This window comes from Alligator mississippiensis, chromosome 3 (genome assembly GCF_030867095.1).
Source record: "Alligator mississippiensis isolate rAllMis1 chromosome 3, rAllMis1, whole genome shotgun sequence".
NCBI classification, from domain to species: Eukaryota; Metazoa; Chordata; order Crocodylia; family Alligatoridae; genus Alligator; species Alligator mississippiensis.
The window spans coordinates 68,165,776-68,179,996 of record NC_081826.1 but is presented as its reverse complement, the minus strand read 5'-3'; the positions used below and the strand labels follow the sequence as shown (position 1 = coordinate 68,179,996).

The window sequence follows — 14,221 nt, the reverse complement described above, 5'->3', positions numbered from 1 at the left end:
TTATGGGCACCTGGATTGGCTAGTTGATGTCAATGATGCCCATAAAAAGTGGCACCAGGTAGACATAGGCCTTCTCCTGCTCCACTCTCTTCCCTGAGATGATAATTCTTCAGGGATTCAAGAACTGAGTTTAGGAGATATTTTAAATTACAAATTTAACAAACATAGGGCCACTTGACCAAAATATGATGATGCTTGGCTATATTTTAATTGATTCACTGCTATCACTAGTTCCCTTTCAAGACTTACTTACAGCATCATCCAAAACTTTTGTTATGCCTTAACAAAAGTATTTTAGCTGATATTTAAGAAAATCAAAAGAAATATGCAGAATTAAATGTAGTTTTCAACAACTTTTGTGTAGATCTTTGAATAGGTGTGCAGTTTGTTTAAACATAATTTTAATACACTTTCTAAAAACATATTTTTTCTGTTTTTGTGAAAAGCAAAGCTATGCATTGTCAGTTACATGTTTAAAAAATAGCAGAATTGTGCAGAATGTTCTGACAGGGAAAATAAAAAAAAATTGGCCAAAATTCATCCCTGGTGTGGCCCTCTAAGTGCAAGTTGAATAAGTTACTATAGCAAAGATTAAACTGATCCATTGTCCTGTAAACCATGCAGAAACATGTGTATTGAATAAGAATGAGCTCTGTGTTCATTGTCTTAAGATACAAAGTAGCGTTCAACAGTTACCACTACTATTATAAAATAAGTTAAAGTAAAATTCTGTTTCCTTACAGCCAATCTTAACATAGGTACTACTTTCCATACTAAAATGTTGTAGGTTTCATTTTAATTATATAAAATCACAAGAGAACTTCTGTTCCATTCCTTTAAATTGGCACTGTACAAGGCATTCATACTGATCATGCTCCTTAAGAGCTAAATATGACCTATATTATCATAAAATTAAACAGACAGCCACTCCCACCTTCACAGTCAAAGGATGAAGATGAAGCTGATCAGCCATATAGTTTTATTGTTGATTAACTCAAACACCAGGCAACTTCTGTTCAACTGTTAAGGAAGTAAAAGCAAATATTATAGTTGTGCACAATTGCTTTTCATATAAAATATGGAAGTGACTTATGCAAATTAAAGTTGGATTTCTAGCTTCTGGCAGGTTTCCATGCAGTTTTTCAGTGCAACAGAGCTGTACACCTCTTCAGAGATAAGGCTGAAGGTTGGTCATCAATGCACAAGACAAATGAGGAGAGAGGGATTTCAAAGAGGAATAAAGTCTGTATATTTTCAATATTGTTCTTATTGTACTGGAGAAATGTCATTTGAAAAATAGTAAGAATGCCGATTGTGGCTGACTACCTATTGTTAAACTATCTTTTAAAAATTAAGTGACAAGAGTAAAATGTTCAATTAAAATGTCCAAAACAATAATTTCAGTGTTTTATTTTGAAAGTGATTGTAGTCACTTTATGTTTCACTTGTAATGATGTGCAATAAATTGTAGCTGTAACTTTAGAAGGAAATAAAACATTTTTCACTGTTAATACATTTGTCGTACTCTTTGTATATTAATATAGGCTGGTACCCAGTACTCCTGCACAGACTGTAGGCTACCTATTACCATGAAAGATTGGTGTGGCCTGTTGATTTAAGTAAACACTCTTGAATCGGAATGCTTCGAGTTCTAATCTTGGCTTTAACAATGATTTTTCCTGTCACCTTGGAACCAAGCCATGATTTGCAAAGAGGTGTTGAAGACATTAATTCCTCTTCTTTGGGGCTCTCAACTGTAAAACGGAGAAAAGGAGGAATTATTAACCAACCAACTGAAATTATCTGGGTATTTTTCTCTGCTGATTCCTTTCTGTATTTTTTTTTATTATGAAAAAGCTTGAAGTATTATGATGACTGACGGGGTATGATGATATCCAGCCAGGTAAAGATTTTCAGAAGTACTTTGAATGGGTTTAAAATAACCTATATAAACCTGTAATAAAAAGCAAAACATTGGTTTTACTTTTCCTGCTATTAACTACCATGCAAGACATCCAAATCTAGGTATAATATTTATACTACTGCTCCTAGTTCTGAGAGAAACTGTGAAAATTACACAGGTAATTTTGGTAGGCAACACCATGAAAGGGTATTCCATGCTCCTGTCCATGCTAACTCTGGAACTAGAAGCATAAGAACTGCCACTTACTGGGTGAGACCATAGGTCCATCTTGCTCAGTATCCTATATCACACAGCGTATATCTACACATGCAATGAATGCAGAAAATCCAGGCACACTGAACTGTATCCAGGCATGCATCTGAACATGCACCTGTCAAATACAAATTTGCTCCTGACAGGAGCAGTTCAATCCAGAGCTGTTCCTGCCCTGCTTTGCCCCCCTGCAGTAGCCGAAGGGAGCTCCAGGCTCCCCTGGATGCCAGCCCTGAGCTAGCAGGATGCACTGGGATCAGGCCTAGGCTCCAGTGGGGCAACAATTGGGGCTGGCCCTGATCCTGCAGAAAGAAGGGAGCTGCCATGCAGCCAAGACAGCTTCCCCTACCCTGCAGAGATCAGGGAATAGCCAGACAGCAGTTGTGACCCCCTGCTGCCTGGGCTGACCAGGAGCAAATTGCTCCTGACCAGCATCTACACATGAGCTTCAGTGCATTAGTTAATGCACTGTTTTTCTAGTGCCTGCATGTATTGGTACTAGCAAATGGTGTATTAAACTAATTTAATGTGAACTAATTGACACACACACGTAGACAGTGACACTTTGCTGTGCATTAAATTAGTCTAATGTGCAGTAAAGCATCTTGTGTAGATGCACCCACAGTGGCAGTGTGAATGCTGAAAGAGAAAGCAAACTGAGTATAACCAGGGTTTTCCCCCTGTTCCTCTCCCACTTGTCCTCCAGCATTTAAGATCTAGGAAGTTCTGATTCCGAGGCTGTACCCCTAACTCCTAAGCAGCGGAGGCACGTTAGTTTAGCACCAGGCATGGAATAATATGCTTTCCTGAAAGGCAACAAAGAACTGGCTCTGTTAATTGTCTTAAGATACAAAGTGATGCTAGTGTAGCTCTAGTGCTTCCACTTCTGGAGCTAGCATGGAGAATTTGCCCATTGTGCTTTGTTCAGGACAGATAGACCTTCCATGTCCTTGTGTGTTGTGACTACTATGTTCCAAATTAAATTTTTTCAGCAGCTCCAGAGCTTAATAAACTACTATTATGGATGCAGACAATCTTTTCAGCAGCAGAGGTTACTATGAAAGCATTAGACTTATCTTCTACTTACTATTTTGACTTCCTATTGGATATCAAGTTCAAGGTCTTAGTCCTTATGTTCAGGATGCTCAATGGAGTTCTAAAAGACCAAGTAACCCTCTAAGATGAAGACCACAGTCAACAAGTTTACTATTCAGACACGGCAGAACTCTGTAGTAAAAGCAGACAGTGCCTGTATAGAAGACCATTTTCCCAAGTTCCACTTTGGGCCTCTGGAACAGATTCCCATAGGAATCAAAAGCCATTAAAAAACCCATCACCTTCTATTCCCAAATACAGGATACATTTCCTTAAACTAGCCTTTTCTAATATGAATGCATAACAACACTTGAAAGTGTGCATACATGTGCATGCACATATCCATACCCAGACAATACGCTTACTCCTCCTTGAGAAAAGGTAAAAGAACAACTGATGTGCGACAGATGTACAGATACTTTAGTAATGACGAGAGCAAAAGAATACAGAATAGCATACAATGGTATACTTACAAAATTTACCAATGATACCAAGCTTGGAGCAGTTGCAGGTATTCTGGAGAACAGGATAATAATTCAAAAAGAATCTTAAATTTGAGAGATGATTTAAAATCAACATGATGAAATTCAATAAAGATTAGTATAAAGTGCTACACTAAAGGAGGAAAAATTAAATGCGCAAATACAAAATTTGAAATAACTGGCTAAACAGAGATACAACTGGGTTTATAGTGGTCATATTGTAGGCTCATAAACTAAATATGAGCCTATAAAATGATCAAATTTCAAAAAAGATAATCTTATTCTGGAATGTATTAATCAGATTGTCATTTGTAGAAACAGAAGTAAATTCTTCTTTATTTGACACTGTCCAGCAGTGTCCAGTTTTTTAGAGACCACCTTTAAAACAGATATAGAGAGACTGCAGACAAGAGCAACAAGAATAAGAAGCTATGATTTATGAGGAAAGGTTGAAGAAACTGGTTGTTTTTTCTTTTGGAAAAGAGGAGACTAAGGAGTGAACATAACAATCCTCCAGTAAATAACAGGTTGTTATAAAAAGGGCTGTGATAAATTGTTTTTCTTGTTCAAGGAAAAGAAGAAATCAACTTAATATGCAGTGAAGATGGTTTAAATTGGATATTCGGGAATGCTTTCTAATTAATAAAATACTGGAACAGGCTGCTTAGGCTGCTTCCATAATCTCCCTTCACCGGAGGTTTTTAAGAATAGGTTAAATAAGCATATGTCAGGGATGTTCTAGATATACTTGATCCTGCCTTTGTGCAGTGGGCTGGACTGGATAGCCTCTTGAGAGTCATTCCAGCCTTACATTTCTATGAGTCTATACGGTAGGGATGAAGTGGACTTTAATTCAATGAGAAAAATAAAATAGCCCTGAATGACAAGTGTGAGGTAACATACTTCACCCTCCTGTGTTCCCTCTCTCATTGCTTGATTCACTTTCAGGGTCTGAGAAGGGCTAGTGAGAAAGTAATCACATCCAACTCTGCTACCACAAGACAATGTATCTTTCTGTTGATGGGCATTTTATGAAGTTTATTAAAAATACATGGAAAACTATGTATGTTCATTTGTTTAAAAAGAAAATTCCTTACTAGCTTTCTGAAGTAACAGTTTTAGTAGGCACACATTGAAAAAACTATCACTTGAAACAGCTAGTTAAAAAGAAGATTGAGTTATAACCACTTAAGGATGCTATCAACTTATACTTCTTTCTCTAAAAAAGCACTCTATCTGCTCATCAAGATATCGATATGCCACCTATGAGTACAGTTTCTGAGTGCCCTTTGAGTATTTTAAAGAGGAACAATAATGTCAACACCTTGTTCTTCCTCTCTAGTCCATGTAGTCTGTTCTTTGTAATGTCTTTATTGAAGGAAAGCTGAGTAAAAAAATGGCATTTATTTTTTAAATGGTGAACTCCACAATCAGACTTGCCTCCTGTGGCAGAGCGTTCCATAGTCTAGGTCCAATTCCTGTCAACATTTTCTCTGCCGTATATGAGCACCCCCTCTCCTAGTAGCTGAATTTTCCAGCGTTTCAATGAAAGCTGTGATGGGAAGCCTTGATGGCAGAGTTAGAAGTGAGGCAGAAGGCAAGGTAGGGGTGATCTTTCAGGTAATTCCAGTCTGTAGAAAACTTTGAATATTAGGGCAGAAATCCCTTGAATTGAAATTTACACTCAATAGGGAGCTGATGTTAACAAGAAAGCACCAAACTGACCTCCTTAACACAGCCTTAAGAAAATAGATTTATTTTTTTTACCAGTTAGAATTTGTATATGGTATGTGACTTCATTCTTGGGTCTAATTAATTGCAGCGATCAAAATGAAGATGAGAAACATAGATGGCCGTAGCTAGGTTTGAGCCTTACACGAAGGTGTGCAATCTACATGAAGGGGAAGTCTAAAATAGATGAAAGGTCTTTCATTTATTTTTTGATCCTGCTATTTGGGCATTTTGGGCTGCACCCACATGAGCTGCTGACTGTGCAGTACCTCTAGTGTCGCATCATAGTTCATGGATATGCAAGTACTAAATGACTGCGCGGTAACAACTGCACAGTTAGTGACTCATGTAAACACAGCCCTGGAATAAAAACAGGCACGTGGGGCATGTGCCTATATTTTAATAATAGTAGTGGAGTTTCTGACCGGTCAACACATAATGTACAATAGTGTTGGTGTGCATTAACATAGTGGTCAACATTCTGCCTAAGAACTGAGTCAGGTGTAGGAAGTATAGGAGCAATATTTTTCTGATAAAGGGATACACAGCTAAAATAATTTGAAAACCACTATTGTAGAGGAAATATGTTTCTCTTAAGTGCTTCTTTCTTCATAGGTACTACCCCTGATCAGACCAATAACCTATCTAATCTAGTATCCTGTTTTTAGTAATAACAGGTACCAAAAAATAATGGTAGCCAATTATAGAATGATCTGCTCTTGAAGGAAGAAACCTCCCCATCTCCTCATGAGGATGCTTTATGCTCCAGCGCCTGAGACTTTATATCCCTTTAAAACTTTTCTTTAAATCCTCCCCACTGTAATTTTTCCTGAGTACCTTTTCAGTCCTCCCTGGGTTTAGTGTTAACACTTATACGGTTGCTCTCAGATAGTCTTTTAGAAAGGCTGGAGATAGAGCTTTTTGTTTGACATAAAGGATATCCTGCACTTGGGATGGAATAATTGCATGCACAAATACAGACTGGGGAATGATTGGCTAGGCTGTGAAGCAGAGAAGGACCTGGGGGTTCAAATGAACCATAAGCTGAATATAAGCCAACTGTGTGCTCTTATTACAAAAAGAAAAAAAAAGACAAAAGCATACTGGGTTGTATTAACAGGAGTGTCTCATACAAATCCAGGGCAGTGATGCTTCTGCTCTATTCCGCATTCAGGAGGCCCCACTTGGAGTACTGTGTCCAGTTTTGGGCCCCATGCTTTAAGAAAGAGGTGGACAGATTAGAGAGTGACAAAATTATTAGGGGCCTGAGAAACAGGATTTATGAGAAAAAGCTGAAAGAAGTAGAACTGTTTAGTCTTAAGAAGACAAGACTGGGGGGTGGGATTTGATAACAATCTTCAAATATCAAGGGGATTATAAAAGGGGACTGAGACAGTCTTTTCTCTGTGGTTGTAGGGGACAGAACTAGGAGCAAGGGCCTCAAACTGCAGCAGGGGAAATTTAGGTTGGAGATTAGGAAGGACTAATGTGACGATAGTTAAACATTGGAACAGGCTACCCTGGAAATCTTCAAGAGCAGGTGTCCATATCCCAGTCTTAAGATCCAATTCACGATTTACATGCTGGATGTTATGTTTTTGGGGATTGCCTGGGAGAAAAGAAAGAGAGTATTCAAGCAAATAATTTGGGATGATTGAGAGTTAGAAGTCACATCTTTCTACATGTTTAAACCTCCCATGCTAATGAGTCTTGCATACTTCCACTATGTCAGACTGTATTTCTACAAATCCACCTTGGTGTTTGCAACTTTGTCTTTTAGCTGGACACCCAGGTTTGCCTTGTTTCTTTAGTCACTTTAGTTAAGCAGATGCATGCAAAGGAGTGTGTTTTGTGAACGCTGTTCCTGTAATTTGGCTAGGGAGGCAATAGAGCACCTACCATCCCCTCCAGAATTTTATCTCTGCTCTGTGAGTGAAGATTACTATAATGGAAATTTAAGAAGGAAAATAGTATCTCTCCATAGACTAATTATGTTCCTGATTTTGGATCAAAATTTCCTAACAAGGGACACAATGAACTCCTGGCACTAGGAGAATTTATAGAACAGGCCAGTAAGCCTTATTGGAGGACTGACTGCTCGCACTCTAGGGTTGCCTAAGGTCCACAATATACAGCCACTGGCTACTGCTGCTGCCACTGCTTCTCCCTACTGTTCAATAATATGGCCCAAACAAAGCCCTCCAGCTGCTCGGCCCCACACTAGACAGTTGAGAGCCAGGTGGCCAGGAGAATCAGAAGCAGAAGCAGCAGCTGGGTAAGACTCGAGCTAGGATGATCTGGCCTGCCACTGCAAAACTTTGCTAACCATTCAGCCTTTATTTTAGAAGTTCCCTGTTAGAGCTGAAACCTTTTGAGCCAGTTCCAGCTCTTGCCACCCTTGCCACCCTAGCTTTTGCCTAAACAGCACTTCCTCTGATTGATTTTCTTTTCATTCCCTGGTGGTTCAAGGTGGCTTCCTCACAGCACTGGTGTTTCTGATGCTACCTTGTAGCTGATGTTACTGAGTTGTTGGTGCCTTCCTGAGGCAAGAAAAACTTATTTCTCACAGGAGTTCATGTATTATAGTAATCATAGATTATTTTCAATGCATTTCAGGTTGTTTACTTCATCATTTTTCTCAGGTGATGATTTTTCTTTCACTCCTCATACATCATTAATGTCTCTCTGACCTTGTCTCCTCTTGCCACAATGCTTCCATTGCCTTGGCATTTATCTTTGAGTGTCAAGTTCCCCATCTTTTTTGGGGGTACCAAATGCCATCTTTAGGTATGGCCCCTGGGACTAAGGTTCTTAGTTTGGAAGGGCCCCCCAAACCCATCAGCCAATGTTGGAACATGTACGTGTGCAATGTGCACCTTCATATAGGGTACAGGTGTTCAGGGGTGTAAAATGAAGAAAGAACCAAAGTACACAGTGCGCAAATGCATCAAAATCCAAATATGTGAAACACCAAATTTGCTCATATGTACACTCAGGCACAAGGTGTCATGTGATTAAATGCAGAGAGGTTCCCAATCAACACTGTGCCTAGGCCTCCAAAATCCTTAAGAAACCCTGTTGGTGCTGTCACTTGGGAAATGGAAGGTATTTTCCATTCCCCTCCTCTTTTCTTTTCAATGTAATTGAAGGGATATTCAAAAGTGAAGAGAAGTTTGAGGGCAGCATTGGGGTCTTCCTTCATTTAGGAAACATTTTCAGTGAGAAGAATGAAGCACCTGAGATCTGTGGAGACCTCCAAATGACACTCAAGTCTGAACCACATGCCAGCATGGTCTGCTTCAGAGGCATCTGCCTCAACACACAGCTCAGCCATGATTGAAAGAGATGGAGCCTTCACGTTTCACCTTGTCGAGAGAGAAAGAGAGAGGCTTTCAAACAGGAAGACATTAAGGTTTGCAATATCTGTGCACAATGTCATTTGTAGAGGCACCAAGGCCCAACACCACAGCTGAGAAGCCTTCAACAGAGGACACAGAGAGGTGTGTGAGCTAAGGTAGGTGGTATCATGAAACCTCCAAATGTGACTCAGTTCTTGGCAATGCCTGGTGTTGAAGAGGCAATTGTATTTGAGTTGTATCTTCCTCAAGCAGATGTGCCTATTTAGTCCCATACAGCTGAGTTCTTTGTACAGGCACTTCTCAACCACTTAAGATTCCTGGAGTATTTTTAACTGTTGTAGGAAATCAGACATAAACCCGTGAGGCCTTGTGGCCTGACTGCATACAACTGATGTTTTGGTTCTGTATACATCAGTGTTGTACGTTATCATGCTGTCCTCCTCTGATGTGATGGTGCCTAGACCTGAATATCATATTTCACTAAATCTTCCTTTTAAAACAGATACGAGTTCATCAAAGCCTATGGAATCTAACCTCCCCCATGTATTTTCACGTGATGGGAAGTCATTTGCATTTTACAACGCTGACACTTAGAACAGGTCTAAAGGCCCTTCACTGATCTCAACTTCTTAGTTTAGAAATTACGTTAACGTTTTCTCTAACAGGTTACTTATGACTTTGTCTGATGGATTTGCTCAGATGTGTACAAAACTTTCCCTTTTCCTGGAATGGTACCAGTCTGGTAAAATAAGGGAATTCACTTGTATTCACATCTGACTCCCTGAACTACTACCCGATGAAATTTTCCAGTCCCTTCTGCTGAATGACAACTTTCTTTAACCTGCTTAATGATCTTGCTTCTCTTGCCAAGTGGTTCCTTATCTTTCAAGGATTATGCAGTTCTTCTACACAGCACAAGTGAATTTGCATGAGTTACCACTCTTCTCAATCACTGGTGATTTCGTTAAGATATTACTGTGGGATCCAGCTCCAGCCAGCTTCAGTGCTGCTGCTTCCTTTCTTTTTTATCGAGCTCTATTGTTTCTCTTGGTGACTTTGGAGATTATGAGTTTCTCTTTGGTGGCAACCTCAATAGTTTTCAAATGAGGGTTATGGGCCCAAACCATTTCTGCAGATGTTGTAATACTCATTCCTTTCATACCTATATTGCCTAGAAGCACAAGTGTAATTGTGTTCTAGTTCAGGATGTGCTGGTCCTGCCTCTGATTGTTGAAATATTTCTCCCAATTTTCCACTTCCTGTTGTGGATGAGGATTTGGGAAGTGGCCATGACTCTCCTGTTTATAGGAAAGTGCCTTGTACAGTTTCAGTTTCCTCTACCACTGGAGAATGTTTGGAGAATCCCATTCAGCTTTGAAGAGCCAGTAAAAACCCAGTTAGTATAACATGCCAGGACACAAAGTGCTAGAAATCAACAATTTATGGTAGCTGAGGATCTGCCCCAGAACCTTTGTGAAGGGGTGATTCCAATACCTGTAGATCAGCTTCTCTTAATACAGCATTTGACCGAGTTCCTGCATATATATGCCTCTGCCTTCCCGGACAGTTAATAAGGAGGTGATATTTTGCAATGCTTCTATATTTCTCCCCTGGTCTCACTCCAGATATTCTGTTACGCTCCGAACTTTGTGAACTCTTGTTTTCTGCTAATCAGGAAACTGAAACAAAATGTTCAAGGGGGAGCACTAAGGCTCTGGCGGTTGTTCTCAGAATGATTTTTGCCTGCCTCTCCCAGGACAGGTCTGGTCTCTTTGAAAGCCAGGGAACTTCCAGCCTGACTCTCAAGCGTTGCTGAAGAGCTGGGGAAGCTCACTGATACCTCCGAAGATACCCACCTCCTTCTCTTCCTTTTTTCAGCCTGTTTACTCCGTGCATTTGTCAACACTTTGCGCAATCAGTTTCAGTTTTCTCTAGAACAGGCAGCTGGTAAGTCAGTGTCCTCTGGTTGTGAGACTTTAACACAAGGCCAGGAGGGTTAAAAATAGAGATATATGATTGTAACAACCACCAAAAAAATGGCCGAGCTGCTTTCATAGCAGAAACTACTTTAAATTTCTTTTTTTTACCCCCTTTTTAACTAAGTTTCAAGTTGCTGGGTTGTTTTTTGTTTGTTTTTTCAACTTTATGGACAGGAGAAATGCCCTTGCAGGAGCCCACAGCAGTGTGCTGAGCTACCAGCTTTGAAATGCATTTCTCTGCTCAAACCGTGGGACAAAAATCAGCCCTCCCGATTCCCAGGCAGAGATGAGCCTCAGCCCGTAGCTCCTCCCCACCTCCAGCCCTGGAGGGAGCAGCAGCCACCTCCACAAGCTGACCCTTCCCCCTCCTCCCTCCGGCCCTCGGGAAGGGCACTCCATGGATGCCGCGTTCACACAGGAAGAGGAAAGGAGCCCGCATAGGCCCGAGGTGGCCGCACGTTGTCCTCCACAATTCACGTACCCGCTTGGGTTTGTTTTGGTTTGTTGTATTCTCCTCCAGAAAAAGCCCGAGACTGAATGATTCCCCCCGCAACGGTTGCAGCAGGCAGCGAGAAGCTTTTGTCACACGGATCAGTGGAGCTTCACTGCCGGGGAGGGGAGGGGAGCCACTGAGGACCTGATGCCCCCAGCTCAAGGCCGGCTCCCGGGCTGGCTCTGCGCGGAGGAGGGCGGGCGGGTGGGGCGCATCCTCGCGGCACCCCGCGCAGGTTTCGCCGTGGGAGGGACCGGCCCGGCAGCAACGAGCCCTCAGCCCAGGTGTCTGGGGATGGGGCTGGAGCGAGGAACTGGCTCCGCACCCCGTGTCCCCTGCCCCAGCCCCGAGGCCACTTCCGAGTGGACTTCCTGGCCAGATCCCTTCACGAAGTGTCCCCGGGGCACAAGCCGCGCTCACGGGCAGCTTCCCGGGGGACAGGCACTCGCACCCTGGCGTGGGCGGGGGGCGCTTGGTGGGTGCGGGCTGGGAGCTGCCCCCCGCGGCGGCAGGGCTGAACCCGGGAGGGATGCGGGAGGCTCCTGGGGGGCCTCCGGGCTGGACGGGGAAGGAAAGGAAAAGAAACCGCCGCGGGCGTGGGGCGGGGACTGGGCTCTGCAGGTCCCGGGAGGCGAGAGCCGGGAGGAGGCAGCGGGTTCACAAAGGGCCGCTTCAACCCGCGCGGCTCCGGCCGTGTGCGGCGGCGCCTAGGGCCGGCCGAGCCCGGGGACACGCACGCACGCACACACACACACACGATACACACACAACACGGCCCCTCCAGAGAGTTTCACTTTTTTTCCCCCCCTCAATGTCGAAGCCTCTTCCCCGCGGGGAGTCGCCGGCGCCGCGAGCGGGGAACAGGACGTTTCCTTGCAAGTTGGCAGCGACTTTGGCGGAGTTTCCCACGTGCGGCCCCGGCAGGAGCCCAGGGAACAATGAGCATCCTGTGCTCCCCGCCTGCCTGCTGCCCCGTGGGCGAGCGGCCCCGGGCTCAGCCTGTGCAGGGGGGAGCGGGGGGGTCCGGTGCGGGGCGAGCGCCGGTGGCCACGGCGGGGCGGGGGGAAGCGAGTGACCCCACGTTCCTCCCCCCCCCCGGCAGGGCTGGATTCTTGCATAAATTATGCGGGGCGGGGCGATGACGCGAGGGGCGGGGCGTGCGGGCGCTGGCCCCCGGGGAGGGGGAGGGGCGGGGGCGCCGTGGCGGAGGGCGGGGGGAGCAGGGGGCGGGGGGCGGTGGCAGCCGCGGCACCGCCTGGCTGGCTGCTGCCGCCGCCGCGGCTGGTGTCTTGCTCGCTCGCTCGCTCGCTGCGCGGCTGCTGCGGACGCGCTCGGGAACTATCGGATTAAACTTGGATCGAGTGCAATTACACAAAGGAGCCGGCGCCGGCCCTGCCCGCACGGACCCCGCCCGCCGGGCCCCCGCGCCCCGCCGGTGAGTGAGTGAGTGACCCCGGGCCGGGCCGCGCCGCACCGCGCCGCGCGGGGGGGCGCGGTGTCAGCGCTGCCGCCGCCGCCCCGGGCGGGGCCGGGCTCCGCGGGGCACTTCCCCGCTCCGCGCGGCCGCGAAAAGTTGCGGGAAGTGCGTGCGTGCCGGGGAGCCCGCCCGGCCCCGCAACACGCGCGAACAAAGTGAGCAGCTGCCCCGGGCACATGGGGCCGGGCCGGGCTGGGGAGAAAGGGCGGCGAGGGGGGGGCGCTGGTGCCGGTGGCGGCGGCATAATAGCAGCTGTCCCCCACCGGGCAACTCCGCGCGGGCCGGGAGCGGGCGCGGACGCGGGAGGCGGAGCGGGGCTCCCCGCGCACATGGGCTGGGGCCGGTCCCCGGCACGGAACGAGGTGCGGCCGGGCCGGGTAGCGGGGGCTGGTTGTGCGGGGCGTGGGTGCCCGATCCCGCGGCGCTGGGGGTAATGGGGGCGGCCGGTGCCCGGGTGTGTGTGTGTGAATGAGTGAGTGTGAGTGTGAGCGCGCGGGGGAGGGGGGAGGGAAGGTTGTTGGTGAGTCTCAGGGAGACGGAGCCGCAGGCAATGAGCAGCCATCATGACGTTGCCTTCATTGATCCTCTCCAGGGGACACCCCCTCCCGCGCGGCGGGGCACCCCCAGCCCCGGCTGGGCGGCGCGGGGCCGGGGCCGGGCCGGGCCGGGGGGCGGCCGGCGCCCCTCGCACGCCGCTCGCGGCCCGGCTCCGAGGAGTTAAAAAAAAAACCAAACAAAAAAAAACAGACAGAAAGAAAGCGCAGAACAATGGACAAAAGAGAAGTAGCGATGCCCGGGGACTGCCCCCTCCCTCTCTCGGGAGCGGGGGAGATGCGCCACGCAACTCTCCGCGCACTTACCCCACTTTTGGCCTTTTGTTTTCCTCCGGGGAGGTCCTGAGGGCGCCTCCAGCTCCGAGAGGCTCCCCCCGCCCCGCCCCGCCCCGCCCCTCCCCCCGTGGCGCGGGGGGACCTGAGCCGGGCCCCCGCGCACTAAGTTTCTTCCCAGGCATCGGCAGCATTTTACTTTCATCCAAGCGGGCGGGAGCGGGGCTGGCACTAGAAGATGGCTTTCCCGGCTGGGGGGGCAGCAGGGGATGCGCTGCTCAGGTCTTTTCTCCCGAGCGTGTGGGGCTGGGAGTGGGGGGTGAGCCAGCAAGTTGAACAAAAAATGTTTCTGTTCATTTCCTCACAGATCATCCGTTCTAACGACGGGGAAAAAAATCTTAATGACTATGACCTTAGCAGCATGGCTAGCTGATTTATCCCCATTATAAATCCCGTTAGTTTGCGGTAATGTGTGAGTATCCGTATATAATTCCTATTAAATTAAGAGAAAGTGTGACCGGTCTTTATTATTATTATTATTATTATTGTTATTGTTATTTATGATTATTATTATTTTCTGAAAGTTGAAATCTGTCCTTTCC

The 14,221-nt window shown here is 46.1% G+C and overlaps 1 protein-coding gene across 4 annotated transcripts in view; it reads left to right on the top strand.

Annotated features, from left to right (window-relative positions):
- The first annotated feature begins 12,568 nt into the window (after positions 1–12,568).
- CHD7 (chromodomain helicase DNA binding protein 7) overlaps positions 12,569–14,221 on the top strand; it is a 161,552-nt gene continuing 159,899 nt past the window's right edge. For 3 of the 4 annotated variants that reach the window (XM_059724056.1, XM_059724054.1, XM_059724055.1), the window contains exons 1-2: positions 12,569–12,750; positions 13,987–14,091. The gene's annotated coding sequence lies outside the window, so the exon portion shown is untranslated. The remainder of the gene's footprint in view (positions 12,751–13,986; positions 14,092–14,221) is intronic. The other variant, XM_059724057.1, reaches the window with a different exon arrangement.